We start from the raw sequence: 14,775 nt of genomic DNA on the forward strand, positions 1-14,775 counted from the left end.
GCTCTCTGACAAAGAAATGAGAAGCTGGGAGCAGAGGCTGGTGGTAACAGACCTGCCCACTCACGAAGCCCTTTGCAAAAACCCTGCACCCATCGGCCACCTCCAGGTGACCAAGGCTTTGGCCTGGCCACGTCCTGGGTGCCTGTCTACATCTTGGCCCACTTTTTCTTTTGTTGTTTTTGTTCTTCTTATATTATTGGTTTTCTCTAAATGCAAAAACAATGTATGTTCTTCTAGAAACTAACAAATGTTAGCCTGACCTCCACCCACACAGGTGCACACACGTAGTAAGGTTAGAACTGCACTGTGTCTATAGATTAAGTTCTGCATATCTTCCCTCATGTTTAAAAGTTTACTGTTTTGTATGGCTTTTTGCTTAGTCTTGTGTTTTCAGTTTTTTGTTAATACACTGGGTTTTGCCTGCTTACATTATTTCCAAAGATCTGGAAGTCATACCCTATTTTAAATCTAACAAGGGCTTTCTTTTAAGCTATCAAAGTATTACTTTATGTGTACTTCCCTAAGTTCCAGAGCAAAACAGTGACATGGCAGCTTTTCTGAACCCCATATCCCATATAAGATGATGTATTTAGCATTGCTTTAATTCAGTATCACCTCCTATATCCCAGAGTTTATTAATTAAATCTGGGATTTTAGACCAGTTCACTCTTATTAAATTATTACCTTTCTATCAAATATAATTCTACATTAAATTAGAAATTTCCAGAATGCTTTCAAGCTACATTTATAACAAATGTATAGATTCTATTCTCTATGTAACAGATTTCATGGTTCATTATTAGTTTTTTTATATCACAATATAGTAGTTAATTTCTTGGTTGGCCAGAGGACATCTAAAGCAGTAGATCTTTGGGGCGCCTGGGCGGTTCAGTCTGTTAAGCGTCCAACTTCAGCTCAGGTCATGATCTTACGGTCCATGGGTTTGAGCCTCGCATCGGGCTCTGTGCTGACAGCTCAGAGCCTGGAACCTGCTTCAGATTCTGTGTCTCCCTCTCTCTCTGCCCTTCCCCCACCCATGCTCTGTCTCTCTCCATCTCTCAAAAATGAATAATCGTTAAAAAAATAAAAAAAATAAAGCAGTAGTTCATTAATGCCTATTTCCTAAACTTTAAATATTCAGAAATCTCTTTCTGTTGTCTTCATATGAAAAGTAACTCCACAGGATGTATATATTGGGTTTGCAATTGCCTACCTTCAAAATGGCCGACCTTCTATCATCAGATTCTGGTATTTAATGATTGTCTGAGGCCATCCTAATTTCTGAACTTTCATGGGTAACCTATTTTTTTCTGCCTGAATGCTTGTTGCATTTTGTTCCCTAAGCCTAGCAATTCAGAAATGTTATAATGACATCTCATATTATTGATGCCTTCATTTGGTGATCTCTTTTAAATCACACTCAGGACCTCTTTTCAGCTCAGACTCAGTAGAATTATCCTCCACTCCCCCCACTATGTCTTTGATGATTATTCCATGTGTCCCACTTGGTCTTTTCTGTGGGAAACAACCATGACTTTCCTCCCCTGCCTCTCTCTCCTTTTAACCACACTGAGTGCTCACATGTACCGTTTTCATGCTGATTTTTTACACACATTGGTGTGGTATCCCCAGCACAGTGCTGAGTAGAAGCCCTTGTCATCACTGTTTGGCAGATGAAAGATGAGTCCCTGTCCACACACACAGTAAGCGCTGGGGCTGAGCTCCAAGGGCATGTCTGTGACCCTGAGGCTCATGCTCTTGACCCCCACACTGCCCTTCCTTTTTACCTGCCAGTCTGCATTGGTCCCAGTTTTTATGCATGATTCCCTTTTCTCTTGGTTCTGGGAGAACATCTCAGGTTTGTCTTCCTCACTCCTGACCTGTTTCCAAGGTGCCACTTCTGCTCTTGACTGTATCCAAGTGGATTAATACAACCTTGAATTTTTAGTTCTCTGTAATAGTAATATTTCCTTCTTTCATTATCGTCCTTTCCTTTACATTCTGTCTTGGGTCCATATTGGTTCCTCTCCCTTTGACATTTTGTTCTGCTTTCAAGAAGACCACGTAGGTTTTCATCCTAGGAAGGATGATAATTTTTCTTTAAAATGTTTTAGTGGCTTAGAAAGACATTTCTTCCAGTGAAATTTTGGCATGAGGTTCACTGCCTTTGGTCCGCAAGGTTTTTTCAAAGGCATTCTCTCCTTTTCCTGTTTCCTTGTCCAAGAACACAGAGCTCCCACCAACACAAGAGAAGGAGAATGAACATGCTGCGTGCCCTGTCCCCTCTTTACCCCGTAAGAGCAGGGGACATGCACATTCTTCTCCACTGTCTATGGGGTTTGCATCTACTCTATGTTTCCTATCCTCACTGCCTGACGTTCTGACCTTTTGTAAAATGTGAGAACCTAAAAAGCAACAGCCCTCAGGATGCGTTACCACAAGGATCGCCCCGACTCTGTCATCTTTAATTTGTGGTTAAACTGCGCCTTATCTGTGCTCTCTCTCTCTCTCCAGAATGTGGCTTTCTCCCTCAGATGCCCCAGAATTTCCTGACCCGATCTAAGAACAGAAGTACTTCTTTGGGGAGGAGGAAGACAGATTTTTGATTGTGTCAAAAAGTACCATCGAGAGGGTCAAGGCATTACACTTAACTGTTTGGTACAGATGCAGAGTGTCTGAACCAGGGCCGACTGTGGGAGGGATGAAAGGGACGCTACATTGTCCCAGGCAGCAGGATGGCTCATTCCTGGGGGCCCCACTGGGATGGGCCAGCTACCACCTTCTCCACTGAATCACATTAGTGCTACAGATTGTGGAAAGTCTTTCCAAATTCTGGCAAGAGGGGGTTGTGAATATATCCTTTTCTTATCAATTGATCATTATTTTAATGGGACCTTAGGCAGATGGAATCAGATGACCTTTTACAATGAGAAAACCTTCTTTGCATTTCCCTCCCCCAGTATAAAAATTACTGCATCACTGACCAGCTCCAAGAAGACTAAACATTGAAAGTTTTAAGTGTCTGATCAATAAACAGACCAAAGGAATGAATGATAGGGATGTCATAAAGTGCTCACTGCCCCATAAGAATATTTCATCCTGGAGGGCTCCTGGGTGGCTTAGTCGGTTCAGCATCTGACTCTTGGTTTCGGCTCAGGTGATGATCTCACTGTCGGTGGGTTCAAGCCCCACGTGGGGCTCTGGACTGACAGTGCAGAGACTGCTTGGGATTCTCTCTCTCTCTGCCCCTTGCCTGCTCTCATTCTCTCTCTCTCTCTCTCTCTCTCTCTCTCTCTCTCTCTCTCTCAAAAGAAATAAATAAACTTAATAAACTTAAAAAAAACCCAGAGTATTTCATCCTGGTCTATCTGTGGCTGGGGCACCTCCTTGGAGAGAAAATCCAGGGGGAACCTCGTGCTCTGCTTCTCTTGTTCCGGATCCCTCGAGGGAGTCCAGGATGACATTCAGCGAGCAGAATACTTGGTTAGTGAGAAGATCCCCCCCACCCCATCATTATCAGCACCCTCATCAAATGCTGTCCCTGACACCCACCCCATGACCCCACCGAAAGGCCTACCCTGGGGGGCCCTGGGCTGTCTGGAACACTCATTGTTCTAGGGCTAGCATCTACCTGCAACAACTTCAAGATTCCTTTTATCCCCTTGCATAATGGGGGTCATTCAAACCTTCTGGGTGTTAGGTGAGGAGGGGGATTAAATGAAGTAGCAAAAAGCATTCACACTATTTCACCTGGTGAGAGAATTAATTGTGACAATGAACTACTCAGAAATCCGGGCTTTACTGCCTGTTCTTATTGAAACTTCTGGATACTTTTTTTTAATGTTTATTTATTTATTTTGAGAGAACAAGAACAAGAGCGAGTGAACGAGATAGGGGCAGAGAGAGAGGGGGAGAGAGAGAATCCCAAGCTGACAGTGTGGAGCCTGACATGGGGCTGGATCTCACAAACCGTGAGATCTCGACCTGAGCCGGAATCAAGAGCCGGATGCTCAACCGACTGATCTACCCAGGTGCCCTGAACTTTCTGGATACTTAAAAAAAGATAACATGTGTGGCCTGTCCAGTGGGCTTTAGCTCCTAGAACGCTGCTTCCTTCCCTGGCTGAGGCCAGGGCTCCCTGTGCCCCCACCCCCACCCCATGCCTGCCCCTGTGGAAGGTGGGGGGGACCTCACCTCAAGAGGTTTTGGGTCTGTCCATGGGCGTGAGACAACCCCCCCAAGTCAGCCATAAACCCTTCTGAGGAATTGACTTGAAACCCCAAATGGTGGCCAATATCTCTTTCACCATGTGCTGTGTCCTCGGGACCTGGATCCTTGACATGTCAGGCTCAGCCCATTACTGGAAAGACAGGGACTTTGGGAGCAACAGATCCTAAGTGCAAACTCTTAGCTCTGGCATTTATTCACAGCCAAATCGTGATGGCATGGCGGAGAAACACTTGACAGCACCTAACAGCCTCGTACAGAGTAGAAGTGCCAGCTTTGCTGAGTGTCCTCTCCGTTGGGGTCCAGCCAACCAAAAGGATAGGAATGATGACCGTATTCTCTCCTTGTCCCAGAAATCTCCCAACAGAAGGAAACCTATCAAACGTGACCTCCAGTAACAGCGCCCTGATCCTTGACTTCCCCCAATATCTTTGGGGAGCAGGGAGGCTTGGGAGATGATGGGATATGATGTGCCTTCGGGAGATCTGCGGTCCCAAAGAGCTCGGGGAACACTCCTCTGCTGGCGTTTGGGGATGACTCTGTTAATAAAGAGCTTTGGGGGTATCCCAGGATTCTGGATCTGGTAACAGTTCTTTCTGATTGGCTTACTGGAGCAAACCAGGGATGCCCCATTGCTTCCCTGCCCCTCGGGCTCACTTCCATACACCAGCTGTTAAGGAGAAGAACCCAGTGAATCCTGTACCTATGGGAGACACGATCCTCTCAAACAATCAAGCTTCATCCTTCTCAAACCAGAAATGAATATTGATTGACCTTTTCCTCTCCCTGTTACCAGTAGTATGTCACTACTTGGAAATATATCAAACTTCTCACTTTTCCTTTTAGAACATTCCCTAATTGTTTTCCATTGTTGAGATGCAGTTGGGAAGAGATCAAATACTTGAGATCTAAAGGGGAAACCAATAAAAGATGGAGAATAAGGTCACGGGGCTGAGGGTTCAGAAACGGAGCCGGGCACCTTGTTATACAGGAAGGGAGAGTTTGAGAAATTGTAGCATAATAAACAGGGAAACACTGCCCTTCACTCCCAAAGGAACAATAGTGGTTCTGGGTAGTTGAATCAGGGATAAATTGTGCATCAGAAGTAAAAATGTTCCAGAATTCTGTGCATAACGTTATCAGAATTTTCCTAAGATACACTGTTACCAAGAAGCCTTCTTTATCTTCTCCGGGGATCTTGCAATCAACCAACAGATACACAAACAAGCAAGTGTCCCAGGGAATAACTACATATATATGTGCTCGCTCTACAGCCTTCCCAATTCCAGCATGCCTTGAGCGTCCCAGAAGCCACAGGGCAGCTGAGAGTTTGTCATTGTCTGCCATTCCAGAAGAACGTCTTAAAACAGCTGTTTTAGCCACTTCTGCAAAGTAAGGGAATATGGTCCTTGCCAGCTCTTTGTCTAAATAGAAACATTTCGGGGATGCAGCCAGTAAAATTGGTAGCCTTTGACTTCTGGAAGCTGTGACCAAACCCGCTTTGCTTGCAAATAATAGAGCCGATTATTGTCCAGCCTTTGATGGATATTTGGCCACTGCCCCAAACTGTATAATTGGCATCCTCTACTTCTATCAACCAGAAATACCACAGATACAGCTCTCTTGAACGACCACACAGGGAGGTATATGCTCCCTGGGTCTGGCTAATTAGATAATTTTCATGACCTAACTGCATTGACCAACTGAGGCTTAAAAGAAGTCATCAATGTATCGTTTGTGCCAAAAGCCACATCCCTGGTTTTCCTTTGCAAGTGGGAGACGTAAGTGTTGCTCTCAGAGCAGAGGTGGGGAGGGCCGGGCAGAGGAATCCTACAGTGACTGACGGGTGGCTGGAGCAACACCTGTCCCTGTCACATGCAGTAATCTGGCCCTTGGTGAGTTTGCAATTGTGTTGTGGAAAGACTTCTCAGTCAGCGAAGGGGGCCGCCGGGACATAGTGACAATTCAATTGTCTTTGTCTCCCTTAGAGGTACTGTTTAATTAACAAATGAAAGTAATCCAGAAATGGATACCAACTACTTAATACGTAAATTAATAACAGTGCCGTGAGTTGATTATCTAAGCAGTTTGGTCTTGAAATAACAACTCTATTTTATGTGAGCCTGGGAATTCTTTTTTTTTTTTTCAATATATGAAATTTATTGTCAAATTGATTTCCATACAACACCCAGTGCTCATCCCAAAAGGTGCCCTCCTCAATACCCATCACCCACCCTCCCCTCCCTCCCACCCCCCATCAACCCTCAGTTTGTTCTCAGTTTTTAAGAGTCTCTTATGCTTTGGCTCTCTCCCACTCTAACCTCTTTTTTTTTTTCCTTCCCCTCCCCCATGGGTTTCTGTTAAGTTTCTCAGGATCCACAGAAGAGTGAAAACATATGGTATCTGTCTTTCTCTGTATGGCTTATTTCACTTAGCATCACGCTCTCCAGTTCCATCCACGTTGCTACAAAGGGCCATATTTCGTTCTTTCTCATTGCCATGTAGTACTCCATTGTGTATATAAACCACAATTTCTTTATCCATTCATCAGTTGATGGACATTTAGAGCCTGGGAATTCTAAATAAAGGCTTCTTTTTTTCTTTTTCTTCTTCTTTTTCTTTTTTTTTTTTTCTTTTATGCCATTAAGTAGAAACCTGAATGTTGACTAAGCCTCAGCAGGTCCGTTTTGTGGACAAGAAAACTGACCACCAGGCTGGGGAATACTTATTGTATGTCTCCTCCATTCACAGCAGATACCAAATTACAGGGTGAGAGGTAAGCAGAGGTCCTTGACCAGCCTCCCCACCTGAGAAGGGCGTGTGCAAGAGACATGTACAAATTCTGTTCACAGGGGAGAGAGCAGGAGAGTAATTTTCTAGGTGTCCTTCAACTCATTATTCATTAATTAGAAGACAGTATGCCACATTGAGGGATAAATCCCACCACCCTGGCAGGCCTGGAAAGAGGACATCCCTCCTCTGACTCTAGGGGATGCCATGATTTAGACAGAAGTCTTCCAGCATGTTCACCATCCAGCTGTCTCATCAGGGAGTGCTTTAGATTAACAAATGCAAACATTCTAACATTACTGGAGGGATTATTACATCGTGTTAAATATTTCATTTGTCTGACATCACGCTACTGACTCACTGCTATAATTTATTAAATCTGCCTCCTGGTAAAACTATTTGATCGTTTCTCGCAGTGGGGCTCAACTTTCAATGTCCTCCTCTGCCATACCTGCAAATACGTTTCTTCCCTTTTGCTTCCATCTGGTTCTTCTTTCCCACAAGCGGTATGTGGGAGGTGATGGATCAGATGGACGGGTTGAGAAGTCAATGGGAAGGGGCAAAGGGAGGGGAGGGTACATCAGAGCTGGTATGGACCAGACATCTGGTCTCCTTCGGACAGAGTCAGGTCTCAGGCAATAAGCATGGCCATAAGGTCCAGATGTCTGAGGCTGCGGGGCGCAGAAAACGGACAACTTTCATCCTTGCAGCTGTCGGGACACCCCAGTCAGAAAGCATCAACAAGGTTGGTCCCAGTGAAAGCTTCTTGATAAGGTGGTAACACACCTTTGACCAAGATCAATTAGTTCTACACCTGAATGCTTTGCCCATTCATTTGATGACTGTTTACAGAACACCTACTCATGTTAGCTACTTTCGAAGCTATAATGATCAAGGAATGGTCCCAGAACTCATGGAATTACACAGCCAGGTGAAATCTCTGCCTTTTATCTCGTGCCAGGTTCATTAGAGAGATCATTTTCAATCCTTCCAGCAACCCTGCAATGATGGATCTTACCATCACTACGTTGCGGATGAGATGTTAAATCCCTCTTGTGAGTTCACCCAGTCAGGAAGCCACTGGCCTGACATTTGGACTCAGATCTTTGTGACACCAGAGACTGCGCTTTTTTGTCATGGAAGGAGGTCCTACACCCCCTCAGTAAAGCGTAATGACTGTCGTCCTTCGTTTGGCTCCACAGAGTCCGTGTATATTCACCTAAGACTTCTGGCTGAAGGAATTACAAAACGACACCATCTTTTGTGCTCATTGAGGTCTAAGGAAGGTGTTCAGGGTTTCCGTGGCCTTGCTCACATCTATGACCTTGGGATTTTCTGTTGGAATCCAATTCCACTGTCTTCTGTACCCCTTACACCTCCACCCATTAAGAAATTGGGTCTATGTTCACTCTGGGAGGCCCTTTTCCAGACTTCAGTGAGGAGGAAGGCATGGTTATAGATCAAATTATTTCAGATAAATTGTGGATATTTGTCCTTTTCAGAGTTTTTTTCTTTTTTCAGTAACTTGGATAAAAAGCCCTTATCTACTACAGCGAGTCAAGATGGGCTTGCTCAGGTCTTTGCATGGGGCATGACGTGGACACAATTCTATCTGTATCTCAGAGACAGGCCCACAGAGGTCTGAGCTAATGTGAAACTTCTGTAATTGTGACTGCATTGTTATATTGAGGCATTTTTATTTGTAAAGTACAAAGGATCCTTTCAGTCCCAGGTGCAATCATACAACCCTTTCTGCTAAATGGAGCTCAGACACAGCTTGCAACAGCATGTAAAACATGGCCTTGCCCCTGCTGCATGGTCTTATTCCTTCTGCAAGGTAAAGCCGGATGCCTTACCACCCCTCCCTCCACTGTTTCTTCAATTACTGTTCCCTCATGGTTTCCTGAGTGGATTCTTTTGATTAGATCCGCCAGGATAGATTACGCCAAACAATGTAGTATATCTTACAAGCAGTTAACTGATCCACTATGACCTCAGAATAGACAAGGAGAGAAATAATGGTGTCCTGTGACTTATATCTCAAAAAAGAATGATCGCCTTCCAGTTAAACAAATGCATTTAAAACAATGTGTTCTCAACTATTTAAAGACAGCATAGCATACCAAAAGCTGGATAAAAGTAGATTAAGGGGCACCTGGGTGGCTCAGTCCGTTAAGTGTCTGACTCTTGATTTTGGCTCAGGTCATGATCTCGCGGTTTCATGGGTTTGGGCACCACATTGGGCTCCACTCTGACGGCATGGAGCCTGCTTGGAATTCTCTGTTTCTCTGTCTCTGTCTCTCTGTCTCTGTCTCTGTCTCTCTGCCTCTCCCCTGCTCATGCTCTCTCTCTCTCAAAAATAAATAAATTAAATTTTTAAAAAATGGATTTAACAAAACATGAACCGTGGTGACTTCTAGATGGTGAGATGAAGGGGGTAATGCTAAGTTTCTCACTGATACTTTTCCAGCGCATTTAGTGTCTGTAATGAGCACCTAAAAATACAATCAGAACAAATACAATAAACATTTTATTAAGGCTTAATTGATGAAATTTACCAAAAACATTTGTCTTTACAATGTATGTCATACACACATGAAGTCACTTGAAAGCTGCAGATGTCAGCTGACATTTCCATAAGGCCTCAATTCCGGGCTTTTGTCTCAAGTATCCACGGCCAAACCTGAGTGATGATCCCATGTAAAACAAATACAAATTCTGGGTGTCATACTCAAGAAAAAATTGTATGTGCCGCAGAGACCTGGGAAGTGGGAATTCAGAGATGGGAGGGAATCACTGAGGCAGGTATTTAAAACCAAAGCATTTGCCAAACCTAGATGAACCTGAGCTTAAATCTCCATAGTTTTTAGGGCAAGAGAAAAGGAGGCAAAGCCCGGGGTCTGCCCAAAGGGAGAAAGAAGTCTGCCCACCGCCCTGCAAGACATGTCAAATCCAACCAAACGGCTAACCCTCAAGATAAGGGTGAACTGGGAGTCAACCCATAATCCTTTCTCCAGGGTATAGCTATAGAAATATCCTGTCCTACAGATTTGGGTAGGGTATTGAAAAATACTCCTACCAGCAGGTATGCAGCCCCAAATTGGGTAGTGAAGCTTCAGTTGTATTCATTAGCACAAAGCCATCTCAGGCAGGCAAGGCCAGCAAGAACCAACAAAAGCAAATGCAGATCCTTTCTGGAGGAATCTCTTCCCCACCTTCACCCTAGGTTTCAAGGGATTCCTCCAGTTCCTTCAGATAAAGCTTCACAGTCAAAAATCACAACAATGATGATCATTTCTGTTGCCTTTGGCAAAAAGCTAGCAGAACTGGAATAAGACCTTAGATATTAAAATGATCAGATTATAGAAATAAGTATGTTTAGGGGAGCCTGGGTGGCTCAGTCAGTTAAGTGGCCGACTTCGGCTCAGGTCATGATCTCGCGGTCCGTGAGTTCGAGCCCCGCGTCAGGCTCTGGGCTGACAGCTCCGAGCCTGGAGCCTGCTTCCGATTCTGTGTCTCCCCCTCTCTCTGCCCCTCCCCCATTCGTGCTCTGTCTCTCTCTGCCTTTCAAAAATGAATAAATGTTAAAAAAATTTTTTTAAATAAGTATGTTTAATATGTTAAGTGACATGGAAAGAAAAAGGATCAAAAATAGTAATAAGGAAAATATTAGAAAGAAAGATCTAGGAGATTGGACTAAGAACCAAGTAGTATATCTAGAAATTAAAAATATAACAATTGAAATTAAAAAAGCATTGAATGTTGTTTAAGTAACCGAGACTTAGCTGAAGAAAAACTCATTAAGTAGGAGATACATCTAAAGAAATTGTCTAGAATTCAGCCTAGTGAGAAAAAGTGATGAAGAATAAGAAAACAAGGTTAAGACTATGATGGAGTGTGAAAAATCTAACAAACTCTGAACTGGAGTTTCAGAAAGAGTGGCTGGAATAGAGAGAGGCAATCTTACAACTGCTGAGAATTACCTAGAACTGAGGAAAAACATCGATTCACAGATTGAAGAAGCTAGTGAATCCCAACCAAGCCTAGGAAATAAAAACTCTAAATTTTCATCATAATGAAAGTGTCCAAGAACAGATGCAAAGAAAAGCATTTCATGAAAACAGTCACAGATAAAAGATGAATTGCCTTAAAAAAAAAATGAAACAGCAATTATACCGACATCTGACTTTTCAGAACAAAACAAAACAAAACAATGGAAGACAAGACACAGTGGAAAATAGACTCCATGCTAAGAGAAAATGACAATCAGCCTAGAGATAGACCTGGCAAAAAATGTCATCCAATAATGAGGAAAAAAACCAAGATTAAAAAAAAATGTTTTTTGAGAGAGAGATTGACAGAGTAGAAGCAGGGGAGAGGAGCAGAGAGAGAGAGAGAGAGAGAGAGAGAGAAAATCCCAAGCAGGCTCCAAACTGAGTGTGGAGTCTGATGCAGGGCTTGATCCCATTACCCTGGGATCATGACCTGAGCCAAAATCAAGAGTCCGACTATTAACCTACTGAGCCACCCAGATGCCCCCCAAAATATCCACCCAATTGTCCCAAAGATATCTTTAGATAAATAAAAAGTAATAGCATTTTCCAATAATGATTAGCATACTCTAACCAAAGGAAATTTGAAAGGATGCACATTAGTTAAAGAAAAAATGTGATTCCCAGATGGGAAATCTGAGCTAGACAATAGAATGATGAAAAAAAAAAAAAAAGCTAAATATTGGGACAAAACTAAACCATAGGCTGCATTAAAAATAATTTAAATGTCTTACGTGATTTATTTTAAAAAGAGATTAAAATGCAAAATGCACGTGGGTACTAAAATACAAAATGTGAGTAACAGTGCATAATAAGCGGGGACAGAGGTCATCAGAATTATTTTGAAGACCTTGTATAAGACAGTAGAGACATAGATTTACTTTAGACTTCAACAAATATTAATTAGGAAAAAAATGTATTTCGGGACTTCCCAACTAGTAGCGGGGAAAGTGAAATGAGGGGGGGGATAAATAAATAGAAAGAAAGCAAGAAAGGAAAGAAGAAATTTGTAGATGGCAGGACAAGTAGAAACCCACTTCAGAGATATTGTGGGTTCAGTTCCAGGCTACTGCAAATAAAAGTAGAGTGAGACAAATGAATTCGTAGGTTCTCCAGTGCCTATTAAAGTTATTTTATACTATACTGTAGTTATTAAGTGTACAATAACATTATGTCTAAAAAACAATGTACATACCTTAATTAAAAAAATACTTCATTACTAAGAAAGGCTAACCATCATCTGGGCTTTCGGCGAGTTGCAATCTTTTTGATGGTGGAGGGTCCTGCCTTCACGCTGATGGCTGCTGACTCATCAGGGTGGTGGTTGATGAAGGCAGGCGTGGCTGTGGCAATTTCTTAAAATAAGACAGCACTGAAGCTTGCCACACTGATTGGCTCTTTTTCTGATGAGCAATTTCTCTGCACCATGCAATGCTGTTTGATAGCATTTTACTCAGGGTAGAATTTCTTTCAGGATTGGAGTCGATCCTCTCAAACGCTGCTGCTTTAAAAACTAAGTTTGTGGAATATTCTAAGTCCTTTGTTGTCATTTCAACAATCTTCACAGCAGCTTTACTAGGAGTAGCTTCCATCACAAGAAACAACTTTCCTTGCTCACCCATCAGAAGCAACTCCTCATGTATTTGTAAGGTATTATCACGAGATCACAGCAGTGAGTCCCATCTGCAGGCTCCACTTCTAATGCTAGGTCTCTTGCTATTTCTACCACATCTGCAGTGACTTCCTCTACTGAAGTCTTTTTTTTTTTTTTAATTTTTTTTTTCCAACGTTTATTTATTTTTGGGACAGAGAGAGACAGAGCATGAATGGGGGAGGGGCAGAGAGAGAGGGAGACACAGAATCGGAAACAGGCTCCAGGCTCTGAGCCATCAGCCCAGAGCCTGACGCGGGGCTCGAACTCCCGGACCGCGAGATCGTGACCTGGCTGAAGTCGGACACTTAACCGACTGCGCCACCCAGGCGCCCCTCTACTGAAGTCTTGAAGCCCTCAAGGTCATCCATAAGAGTTGGAATCAACTTCTTCCAAACTCCTGGCAATGTTGATATTTTGACCTCTTTCCATGAACCACAAATCTTCTTAATGGCGTCTAGAATGGTGAACCCTTTCCAGAATGTTTTCAATTGACTTTGCCCAGATCTATCAGAGGCAATCCGTCTATGGCAGTTATAGCCTTGCAGAATGTGTTTCTTTTTTTTTTTTTAATTTTTTAAAATGTTTATTTATTTTTGAGACAGAGAGAGACAGAGCATGAACAGGGGAGGGGCAAAGAGAGAGGGAGACACAGAATCGGAAGCAGGCTCCGGGCTCTGAGCCATCAGCCCAGAGCCTGACGCAGGGCTCAAACTCACGGACCGTGAGATCGTGACCTGAGCCGAAGTCAGACGCTCAACCGACTGAGCCACCCAGGCGCCCCCAGAATGTGTTTCTTAAATAACAAGACTTGAAAGCCAAAATGATCCATGGGCTGCAGAATAGATGTGTTCGCAGGCATGAAAACATTCATCTCAAACATCTCCATCAGAGCTCTTGGGTGACCAGGTACACTGTCAATAAACAGTAACATTTTTAAAGGAATCTTTTTTCCTGAGCAGTAGGTCTCAAGAGTGGGCTTAAAATATTCAGTAAACCATCCTGTAAACAAATGTGCTGTCATCCAGGCACTGTTGTTCTGTTTGGAGAGCACAGGCAGAGTAGATTTAGCATAATACTTAAGGGCCCTAGGATTTCCAGAATGGTAATGAGCACTGACTTCAACTTAAAGTCACCAGCTGAATTAGCAACTAACAAGACATTCAGCCTGTCCTTTGAAGCTTTGAAGCCAGGCTTTGACTTCTCTCTCCTGTCTAACTCTGAAAGTCCTAGATGGCATCTTCTTTCAATAGAAGATTGTTTCTTCCTCACTGAAAATGTGTTGTTGAGTGTAGCCACCTTTATGAATGATCTAAGCCAGACCTTCTGGATGATTTGCTGCAGCTTCTACATCGGCACTGGCTGCTTCCCCGTGTACTTTGATGTTACGTGAATGGCCTCTTTCCTTAATCCTCACAAACCAACCTCTGTCAGCTTCCAACTTTTCTTCTGCAGTTTCCTCACCTCTCTCAGCCTTCCCAGATTTGAAGAGAGTCAGGGGCTGCTCCGGATTAGCCTTTGGCTCAAGGGAATGTCGTCGCTGGTTTGAGTTTCTATCCAGACCACTCAAACTTTATCCATATCAGTAGTAAGTCTGTTTCACGTTCTTATCACTCATGTGTTCACTGGAGTAGCACTTTTAATTTCCTTCCAGAACTTTTCCTTTGCCTTCACAACTTGACTAAACTGTTTGGCACAAGTGGCCAACTTTCAGCCATTCTCAGTTTTTGACATGACTTCCTCACCTAAGCTCATTTTGACTTACAATGAGAGACCGTGTGACTCTTCCTCTTATTTGAACACTTAGAGGCCATTTTAGGGTTATTAACTGGCCTAATTTCAATATTGTTGTGCCTTAGGGAATAGGGAGGCCTGAGGAGAGGGAGGGAAACAGAAACCAGCAGGTCGGTGGAGCAGTCAGAGCACACATAACATTTATTGATTAAGTTCATGTTCTTCTTCTTCTTCTTATTATTATTATTTCATTTTATTTTATTTTTAATTTTTTTTTCAATGTTTATTTTTGGGACAGAGAGAGACAGAGCATGAATGGGG

At 43.1% G+C, this 14,775-nt stretch overlaps 1 pseudogene; it reads right to left on the bottom strand.

The window, feature by feature from the left end:
- Nucleotides 1-12,020: 12,020 nt before the first annotated feature.
- On the bottom strand, nt 12,021-14,534 carry LOC122470039 (annotated as a pseudogene).
- Nucleotides 14,535-14,775: the final 241 nt, after the last annotated feature.

The sequence above is a fragment of the Prionailurus bengalensis genome, chromosome D3, assembly GCF_016509475.1.
Source record: "Prionailurus bengalensis isolate Pbe53 chromosome D3, Fcat_Pben_1.1_paternal_pri, whole genome shotgun sequence".
NCBI classification, from domain to species: Eukaryota; Metazoa; Chordata; class Mammalia; order Carnivora; family Felidae; genus Prionailurus; species Prionailurus bengalensis.